General features: G+C 41.5%; 1 long non-coding RNA gene across 1 annotated transcript; it reads left to right on the forward strand.

Annotated features, from left to right (window-relative positions):
* Nucleotides 1-1,208: 1,208 nt before the first annotated feature.
* Nucleotides 1,209-10,365, forward strand: LOC129696020 (uncharacterized). Its single transcript, XR_008723270.1, has 3 exons — nucleotides 1,209-2,187; nucleotides 7,583-7,678; nucleotides 9,336-10,365. It is a non-coding gene; the product is annotated as an uncharacterized LOC129696020 (long non-coding RNA).
* Nucleotides 10,366-10,804: the final 439 nt, after the last annotated feature.

Consider the following 10,804-nt stretch of genomic DNA (forward strand, 5'->3'; position numbering starts at 1 on the left):
CCACTGCGCACGCATGGGGCTGATTGGCCACCCCCAACTGCGCAGGCACGGCCAGCAAAGGGGGGCGCTGTTTTAGGTAAATTTAAGTTTTAAATGTCAATAGCTTGTAAAATATAACATCAATACAAAATTTGTCTCTTTTACATCCCAGGATAATGCTGAGTAAGGTGGGCCAAAAATTGTAGTGCTACCATGAATCATTTTGGTGGGGTTTTGAAACATCACGCACACGCACGCATACAAACAAACATACAAACCAGAGAGTTTTAGTAATATACTAGACCAAGTGTAAACCATTTGGTCTGCACCCCCAATGCACCCATTCCCTACCCATAGCTTCCACGGGAGAGGCGTGGTCCCCTAACTCAAGCCATTTCCGAACATAAGATTCCTGCACTCCCCTGCCTCCCTCAGCAGTGCTCTTTAAAAAAATTCCAATTGCACTTGTCCTGCTGATCACTGCTTGCCGAGCATTTGTGACATCATCAGTTGGAGCTGGTCATTTTAAATTCAAAGCCGTTTGATTGGTGTTCTCTGCCTAGAGGGGAAAAATGTGAATCAGAATATGTAACAAACTTGTTAAAGTTGTCATTTTTAAAACCTTATTTGCGAATAACGTCAAATATAGGATGAAATCTTCAGTGAAGCTGATCACTGCTAGCCGAGCCATTTTGTTGTCATCAGTTGAAGCTGGTCGTTTTAAATTCAAAGTCTTTTGATTTTTTTAAACTTTTGATCAGTAGTAAGTCGAGAATAAGTTGAGAAATAAAGCATAAAATGTTCAGTGAAGGTGTACTTTGCCTAGGGGGAAAAATGTCAATCAGAATATGTAAAAACGTAGTCATAACCTCGTAGTGTTTTTGCGAAGATGTAAAGCCAACCACATATACACACACATATACACAGACCTATACACACGTACAAGATCAGACTTTTAATATGTACCAGACCAAGTGCAGACCCGTTGGGTCTGATCCCCCAACACACCCATTCCCTACACGTAGCCCCCACTGGAGGCATGGTCCTCCTGATCACTGCTAACTGAGCAATTGTGATATCATCAGTTGATCAGTTGAAGCTGGTTGCTTTCAAAGTTGAAGCTGGTTGCTTTAAGTCTTTTGATTTTTTTAACTTTAATCAGTAATGTCGAGAAATAAAGCAAAAAATGTTCAGTGAAGGTGGTCTCTGCCTAGAGGGGAAAAATGTGAATCAGAATATGTAAAAATCCTGTGAAAGTTGGTATTTTTAAAGCTTTAATCGCGAATAACGTGTTAAATATAAGGAAATCTTCAGTGAGGTTAATCACTGCTAGCCGAGCCATTGTGATATCATCAGTGGAAGCTGGTCTTTTTAATTTCAGTCTTTTGACTTTTTTAAACTTTTAATCAGTAATGAGTCGAGAATAAGTCGAGAAATAAAGCATAAAATGATCAGTGAAGATGTTCTCGGCCTCAAGGGGAAATATGTGAATCAGAATATGTAAAAATCTTGTGAAAGTTGGCATTTTTAAAGCTTTAATCACGAATAACGTCAAAAATAGGATGAAATCTTCAGTGAGGCTGATCACTGCTAGCCAAGCCATTGTGACGTCATCAGTTGAAGCTGGTCATTTTAATTCAAAGTCTTTTGACTTTTTTAGACTTTTAATCAGTAATGAGTTGAGAATAAGTCAAGAAATAAAGCTCATGTTTATATTTAGCAAAGTAACAGAGTTGCGACAAGACATGCATCAAATTGCAAACGTGTTATCACCACCAATGTCTAGATTTTGGTGATAATATGTCAGTAACTCCTAGTCCTTCCATATATGTACAGGATGACTGAGCGTTTAGGGTGAATTTGAGTCTTACCACATTGAGGCCTTAATTTGGGTACCATAAACTGGTTGCTTTATGTCCTGTGCAGCTAACAACTGCTCAGGATTAGGGCTTGTGAAAGTTGGAATGAATGAAACTTCTTTTTTAGTTCATTGAAGGAATAAGGGGCTGCAACAAATATCCCACGAAACGTTGTTGTGTTATTTAGTAAACAAGTGATCATGGTGTTCTATTGCATGTACTCATTGTGTTTTATAGCAGTCCTTTAAATCCCCCTTGTGATTCATGGACGTCTGTGTGTTGCTTCTTCAGTTGTAAACATCCCTCTGTCTGAAAGGATAACACTGTGGATTAGCGAAGGAGCCCTCTGGTGAGTTGCCTGTTTTTTTGCTGACCTTTGATCTGAAGGTTCAAGCTAAGGGGAAATTGGATTGCCACATCTGCACTGCAGCATCATGAAAGCTGACTCTGGGGATGAGTGGTGTAATTATGTGGTTGGATGCACCCCTGATCCAGGGAGACCAAAGATATAGTCTTTAGGAACTGCCAATGACGTTATCCCTCTCACAAGAGACGTTTTAAAGTTGCGACTTTGGAATCACATTTGACATCGATGGCCTTCAGATCACTTATCTATACCTTCACCACCAGGGATATGATATCCACCTCTGTTATAATGCCTATTTAGAGTCATAGTGTCATAGAGTGATACAGTGTGGAAACAGGCCCTTCGGCCCAACTTGCCCACACTGGCCAACATGTCCCAGCTACACAAGTCCCACCTGCCTGCGCTTGGTCCATATCCCTCTAAATTTGTAATATCTCATGTACCTGTCTAATTGGTTCTTAAATGTTGGGATAGTCCTTGCTTGAACCACCTCCTCTGGCAGTTTGTTCCTTATAGGCCTGTCCCACTTGTGACTTTTTCATTGCAGTTCGGCGAAATCTTTCAACATGTTGAAAATTCATCGGCGACCAGAAAGACGTTACAACTCTTTGGACGACTGTGGAGCCAACTCATGACCATACAGGCGACACCCTGGTGACATGTCGCAGGGTGAAGCCTGTATGTAGCGATGTTACAAAACCCACCTTCAGCGGCGCTGCAGTTCTTCCACTGGCCATCAACAGAGCATATCCCATCAAAATCCCTCCAAAAATATGTAGGAAGGAAATGCATTGCTGGTTTGCACCGGATAGAACACCTTTGCTCAGTCCACCTTGGCCTGGGCGATCTCCCCATTGCCAAACACTTTGACTTCCCTTCCCATTCCTACGCTGACCTTTCTGTCCTAGTCCTCCTCCACTGTCAGAGTGAGGTCAAACACAAATTGGAGGAATAGCATCGCATATTTTGCTTGGGCAGCTTACAACCCAGTGGTATGACTATTGACCTCTCTAATAACCCTTCCATTCCCTCTCTCTCTATCCCGCTCCCACTCTAGTTGTCCTATTTGTTTCACTGCTATTCTGTTTAGTTTCACTGTTTGTATCCACTCATTATTACTTTATCCACAGCCAACAATGGACCATTGTGTGATTGGCCTTTCCTTGTTGCTGGCTTTGACGTTCTTCACATACCTTTTATTCATCTGTTCTTTGTACTTTTTCATACCTCTAGTTTCCCTCCCCTGACTCCCAGTGGAAGAAGGGTCTTGACCCAAAATGCCACCTTTTCCTTTTCTCCAGAGATGATGCCTGATCTTCAAAAGCATGTCCATCTCTCCCTTTCCTCATTAGAACATACCTTTAAAACCCACTAAACCTTTGGCCACATGGCTTGATAAGTTGCGTAGGAAAGAACTGCAGATGCTGGTTTAAATCGAAGATAGACACAAAATGCTGGAGTAACTCAATGGGACAGGCAGCATTTCTGGAGGGAAGGAATGGATGACGTTTCGGGTCGAGACCCTTCTTCAGACTGAGAGTCAGGGGAGAGGGAAACTAGAAGTATGAAGAAGAGTCTCGACCCAAAACGTCATCCATTCCTTCTCTCCAGAGAGGCTGCCTGTCCCGGTGGCATGATAGGTTGTTTTGTGGCCCTGCAACTATTTTTGCTTGATTAAATATCAGTAGGTTGCTATAGTGAAGTACGAACCAAACACATTGTGCTGCTGCTAATGTTTGTGATGCCTGGACCTAACAGACAATTAGAAAGGGGCAAATTGGTCAAATAAGCGCTAAGTGCTATGTTATGGACAAACCATAACTTAAGATCAGAAGACCATGTTTTTCATTGAATACCTTAGACAAAACTTTGAAAATGCTACTAATCACTGGTCCTGTCTGTTCCCTATATTTGCCCTTATTGAGTATCCCTTTAAGTTGGTGCTGCAATGAATCAGCATTTTAAAAGTTCTTAAAATAAATGTTTATAGTGTGCCAATATTGTCATTCTGCAGTATCATTTGATCATTCCTTTTATTTGGATTGTTTTAATTACATTTTGCTGTGGAGGTTTTCCATTGCAACCTTGTTTTAGACTTGTTCGGAAAATTAGTTTAGTTTAGTTTAGAGATATAGCGTGAAAACATGCCCTTTGGCCCACCAAGTCCACGCCAACCAGCAATCACGTTGTACACTAGCACTATCCTACATACTAGGGACAATTTACAATTTACAGACGCCAATTAACCTACAATGTGGTAGGAAATCAGAGCACCCATAGAAAACGCACATGGTCACAGGTAGATTATGCAAACACCAAACAGACAGCACCTAAAGTCAGGGTCTCTGGCGCTGTAAGGCAACAACGCTAACTCTGTACCACTGTGCTGTCTCTATATCATCTAGGCTTATGAACAACTGCAATTTAAGTTAATCGAATTCCAGAATCACAACATGGAAGAAAATCATTCTGCCCATCATGTCTTTGCCTGTCAAGAAAGTGCATCTCAGCTTAATTCTGCCTCCCAGCAGCAAGTCCAGGTCTCTGCTAATTAGTACACATCTAAGTTATTTTCAATTATGCTCCCCTATCACACATTCGGGCCAGAAGTTCAAGACCTTCACTGCTCTCTGGTTAAAAAAACATTCCTCTTTCCATTCCAAATCCATCCACCATTTATTGTAAATTTGTGGTTTCTCATTCATCTTGTAGCTAGGCTGCTCAACAATCATTCTTCAGATCGGCATGGCATTATACCTTTGTATTTGCTTGCTTTGGAGAGGCATGAAAAAGCCTCAAGGAGACACGAGGTATGGTTCCTTGAGACAGTTCTCCTTAGCTGTCTGTATTTACTGATCGGACATAACTATCTTAACATCTCGCAAGAAATCTGATTTGAATCTGGAAAATACCCCACATGATGTCTAACCTGATTTTCTTTCAAATTCCAGGGCTGAGATCTCTCTGTCAGTTGCTATAAAAATGACCACAATCCTAAATTGTTGTCTCCTTATTTGTAACAACTGGAAAGCTAGAATAGATTTTGAAACTTAGTGGTGTACTGATGTACAAAGCTGACAACAGATAACCTAAGGCCAAAAGTCTGTAGCCCTTCTGAAGCATTCTCAGCATTAGTCTAGTCATAAAGGGTGGGTTTTATTGATAAAGGCTTTACCTACACCCTCTAGGAAATGTGGTGTAATTGGGGGATGGGCTAGGCAGGTAGTTCACATGCTTGGAGTTGCCTTGACCTGGTCTGGCATGTATGAAAAGCAGCCTAAAGTCTTGTTGTGAGTAGAGAGGGGGCTAGCCTGTGAAATCAGACCCAATCATGGTCTAGAATCTGGAAGATATATGTTGATTATTATATGATTATTTGACTGGCAAGGTCAAAGCAAAAAAAAACCAAGGAAGGTTCTAGGATTGGCAGGGCTTAAGTTACGAGGCAAGACTGGATAGGCTGCGACTTTATGCTTGGAGTGTCGGATGCTTGAGGGGTGACCTGTCTGGGGTACATAAAATAAAGTGGGGTGTTAATAAGGTTACATCTTTTTTCCAGGGATAAGGGGGTCTAAAACTAGAGGGCATAGATTTAAGGTGAGAGGAGAAAGATTTCAGGGGACGTGAGGGGCATTTTTTGCACAGAGGGTGGTGGGTAGAAGGAAGTCAAAGTAGTGGGTGCATATACAATGTTTAAAACACATGTAGACAACTACAGTATATGCAGTGCTTTTTTGTAGATATAAAGGTGCCGGTATGCCTTTTGTTCCTTGCTGTAGATGTCTAATGGGCCTGTCCCACTTAAGCAACTTTTTCAGCGACTGCTGGCATCCGTCATAGGTCATTGCAGGTCGCCAAAATTTTTCAACATGTTGAAAATCCAGCGGCGACCAGAACAAGGTATGACTCGTTGGGCAACTACCCACGACCATACAGGCTTCACCCCGCGACATGTCACCGGGGTGTCGCCTGTATGGTCGTGAGTAGTTTCCTCAGTCGCCCAAAGAGTAGTAGCGTGTTTCTGGTCGCTGCTGGATTTTCAACATGTTGGAAATTTTCGACGACCTGCAATGACCTATGGTCTCCGAAAAAGTTGCGTAAGTGGGACAGGCTCATAAGGTTGATCAAACTTGGATTGTTTTCTCTGGAACATCAGAGGTTGAGGGGGAGATGTGATAACATTATGAGAGGCATGGATAGGGTAGACAATTGTAACATTTTTTTCTCAGGGTGGAAATGTCAAACTAGAGGGCATAAATTTAAGGTGAGAAGGGAAAAGTTAAAATTAGATGTGCAGGTGCACAAAAATGCTGGAGAAACTCAGTGGGTGCAGCAGCGGCATTAGATGTGCAGGGCCGGTTTATTTACATGGAGCGGTGAGTGCCTGGAACCCGCTGCCAAGGGTGGTGATGGGGAAGATATGATCGCGGCATTTGAGAGGCTATCGGATAGGCACATGGATATACAGGGAATGGAGGAATATGGATCACACGCAGGCAGATATTGCATCATGTTTAGTATCATGTTTGACGCGGGCACTGTGAGCCAAAGGGCCTGTTCTTGTGCTGCGCTATTCTGTCTTCTACATTGTCCTTTAAGGTGATTAAGCTGTTTAAGGGCCTGATAGCCTATTTCAATGAATACATTTTATTTTTTGAACTCGTAATCTTTTTGTAATTTTTGATTTTCTGAAAATTTGAAAATCTAGTTCTTTTTTTCTATGTCACACTGGCAACTGTTACAAAAAAAACAATGGGTAGGAGGGTTGAGTGGAGTATGAGATAGGGTGAATGCATTTTACCAAAGGTAGGGGAATCGAGAACCAGAGGACATAGGCTTTAGGTGAGATGGTTAGATTTAATAGGAGCATATTAACTCAGAAGGTGGTGGATATATGGAACAAGCTACCATCAGAGGTGGCAAGTGCTATAACAGCATTTAAACAACATTTGGACTGGTATGTGGATGTGAAAGGTTTAGTGGGATATGGGCCAAATGTGAGCAAAGAGGAGTAGCTTAGATGGGCCTTCTTGGTCAGCAAGGATGAAATAAGCTGAACAGCCTGATTCCATGCTGTATAACTCTATGTGTCTTTTGCTAGGCCTTATTATGACAACATGATCTTCATATGAAGATGATCGAATGCACTCTTTTCCTCTAAACAGCCATAAAATGCACTCATGATGGAATATTGGAAAAGAATGCCAGTGACATGCTGAATGTGCCACCTGCAAGCAGCACCAACGAGTGACATGCTTGGTGCTCTGAACTTGCAAGAGTTGTATGCGATATGTGAGATTATTTCTGTGTGGGCATCAAATGTTGCCACGGTAAAAATGTTGAATGATTAAAAAACATTTTTTTTACTATTTACCAGAGAAACAGCCGTGGTCAGAGTGAACATTTCTTTCCAGTTATTTTCAGGGCGTGAGGGAAAGTGTGAGAACTCTCACTTCATCAGCATTCATGACCTGTGAGTCCAGAAAATGTATTTTGTATCTGCTCCGGTGATCCATGAATATTGCATTCAGCAACAACTCACTTCACACTTCAGTCCATCTTCATGAAGGCAGTAAATGAGACAAATGTCTTTGTAATATCTCTTGCAGATAAGATCGCAGAATAATAACATCAATCAAACAAATTAATATCTAAATTTTTAATGAATACGCATGATTATTGTTACAGCTACAAAAGCTGCTAATTAGCAACATTAGTACCATATAGATGATACCAGTACAACCACCCATAGATTCCCTATGGATTACACTACAGTACCACCACCCACTGCATTCCCTATGGATTACAGTACTGCCTACTCACTGCACTCCCTGTGGATTACAGTATCATTCCTATGGATTACAGAACTGTACTGTATGTGGCTATCAATACAGAACAAACACTGCACTCCTAGCGAATCTCACAAGTGCATTTTCTGTTGATAACAGTACCTCAAACATATTTCTCTTCATGGTCCAGCTGATAGTCTGATAGCAAATCAGCAGCCTGTGGTTCGACCTGCCCAAATGAAATAGATAGAATGATTATTGCCAATGGGTGGAAATCCTGGGTGGGGAAGGGGGGACGGGGGGACCTTCCCTTCCCCCCCCCCCCCCCCCCCCCCCATGTTTAGAGAGGTGGGGGGACAATCCACCCCATGTTTTATGACCTGGGTGCTACAGCCAGTCCCAGGTCAGCTCGCCTGCCCCAGGTCTGGCTGTAGCTCCCAGGTCGCCTGCGTGCCCCGGGACTGGCTGCAGTTACCAGGTTGCGAAAACGAATTGAAAAAAAATACGCCTACGGGCCGGATGATTTCGGGTTACGGGCTAGATTCGGCCCGTGAGCCGTAGGTTGCTGACCCCTGTCCTAGATGTTAGGCCTCATTATTTCCCCCCCCATGTTTTAAAATCGATTTCCACCCATAGTATTTGGAGAGGCTATAGAATAGAAGGCAATAAGCAAAATTATCAGCAATAGGGAAGACATACTGTAAATGTGCACTATGGAGCACACTAAAGCCTATTGGTCACAAAATGATCGTGCAGTCAGTCATAGACCTAAAACTAGCATTGAAAATCAAAATCTGGTGACGTTAAACCCAGCAGATTGGTCAGAATCCGTTAAAAAAAAGGATATATTTAAAGTTTCAGGTGGAATTGGGGTCACAGAGGTGCATATTTATGATCTGAATGCTTCATTCTCAAGTTGTTAAACAATTCCACTGTTTAACTGGGGTTATTCTAAGGAACATATTTGACAATGCTGGTTTAACATCTCTGAAAGATAGCACTGAAATGCCAGCTTTGCATTGGCACAAAACCAACACACTCTGACTCAGAGGCTGTGAATTTAAATGCTATTATTTTGAGTTTATTTTGTGTTACTGAGCCAAGACTACATTAAAAGGCAGATTAATTAATGCTCCTAACTGTATTTATTCTGGTATAAAGCTGGCAACAGTTGTTCGCCTCTTTCAAGATTGTAACTATTGTGTGACAAAAAACAATTACCTCAGAGCTTATTTTTTTCCTTCTGACCTTTAGATTTAAGGGATGAAAATCTCAAATGATTGACTTTGACTTGTAGATTACACAGGTGGAATAACATCTGTGATTTCTGTTTTGTCGCAGACCACTTGATCGGACTCTGTTCCAGATGAAAAATAGCTGAGTATTTTTCTGAAAGTGAGCCCCTGAGGATAAAGGGAATGTCACACAACTACTTACGTAGGCAAGAACAATTCTTCTGAACCAGCATTGCAAATGCAAGCATCCCAGCACAACTCAGGTATCAGCAGGGAGTGCTTCTTTAAAGCTTCAGACAAAGACCTTCTGTGTAAATGGTTCATCTGTTGACCAGCAACCATTGGGAATGTCAAAGGATTATTTGTGTTTAGCTTAATTACATGGAACTTCACTGAGTCAAGTGAATAGTAATCTTCCCAATGAAATAACACGTCTTTTGGAACACCAAACTTACTATGGTTGCGTCTCATGTGATCACGGTGGAGTTTGTCTATTCAAGCGGTGACCTGTGACTTAAAGCACCTTCATATCTCTACTGTTCCTACTTCATGGCATCAAATGTTCTTCCATCTGTTTTGCGGCAAGCAGTATTAACGGATGCACAGTGTCTTTAGTTTGTCAATTGGTGTATGCTTAAGGGCAATCAAATGCTTTAAGTGCGGTTACGCTGTTTTGTTACCAAATGGAGGTGTAAGCTAAGAATGCGCTTTTGGTTTTTGTACTTCCGCTGAAGAAAGAGAAGGTGTTAAATCTTCCAAATAAACGAACGTGCATTCAAAAAGCATTAAAAACATTTACCACAGAAGATGATTACATAGGCTGTTATTTAAAATGGTACATTTTCTGCCTGTCCGTGTGAGTGAGAAAGATAATTTATTTTGGATCGTAAATTCTCATTGATTGTAATATTATATGACAATTCCTTGATATCTGGAGAGTATGAATTACACACAGGGTACATTGTGTACTCAGTGGGTTCATAACCTCCAAAGAAATGACAGACTGTATGGACATCAACAGAAAAGGCATGAGGAGCTCAGTCAATGTGTGTCTGGTATAGTCAAGAGCTCTTCACAGTCTGAATGCCAGAGAATAGTTAGACACAATGCTTTAAAAATGCTGACCTAAAAGCACCACGATTACATACATATCACTGCTTTTCGTCGAAATGATTTGATGGCACTTTATACTGTAACATTTTAATTAACTCACCAGTTTCTGCACATTTTGTAATCTTTGCAGCAGTTTTGATGTCACTAGATTCAAATAAATCATTGCGCTTTATCAACTTGACTAGAAATTTACACGATGACCTTCCCGAGCAGGTGTTGGACTCACTTTAGATGCTTCCCTGGATCTTTTTTTCCCAAGCATCATTCACCGGATTAAGTGGTCAACGAGTATTTATGGAATTCTTCTCCAGTTTTGACAAGATAATTCCCTGACTCATATGCCTTCACTTTCTCCCCACTTTCACTTTATCTGATCTTCAGACCTGAGGGCTCAGCACATGAAATACATTATGGGGCTTGGGCGTCTTCTTGCAACTGTGCTGTGGTGATTCTTCTATTCAT

Source organism: Leucoraja erinacea, chromosome 4 (genome assembly GCF_028641065.1).
Source record: "Leucoraja erinacea ecotype New England chromosome 4, Leri_hhj_1, whole genome shotgun sequence".
In the NCBI taxonomy this organism is placed as follows: Eukaryota; Metazoa; Chordata; class Chondrichthyes; order Rajiformes; family Rajidae; genus Leucoraja; species Leucoraja erinaceus.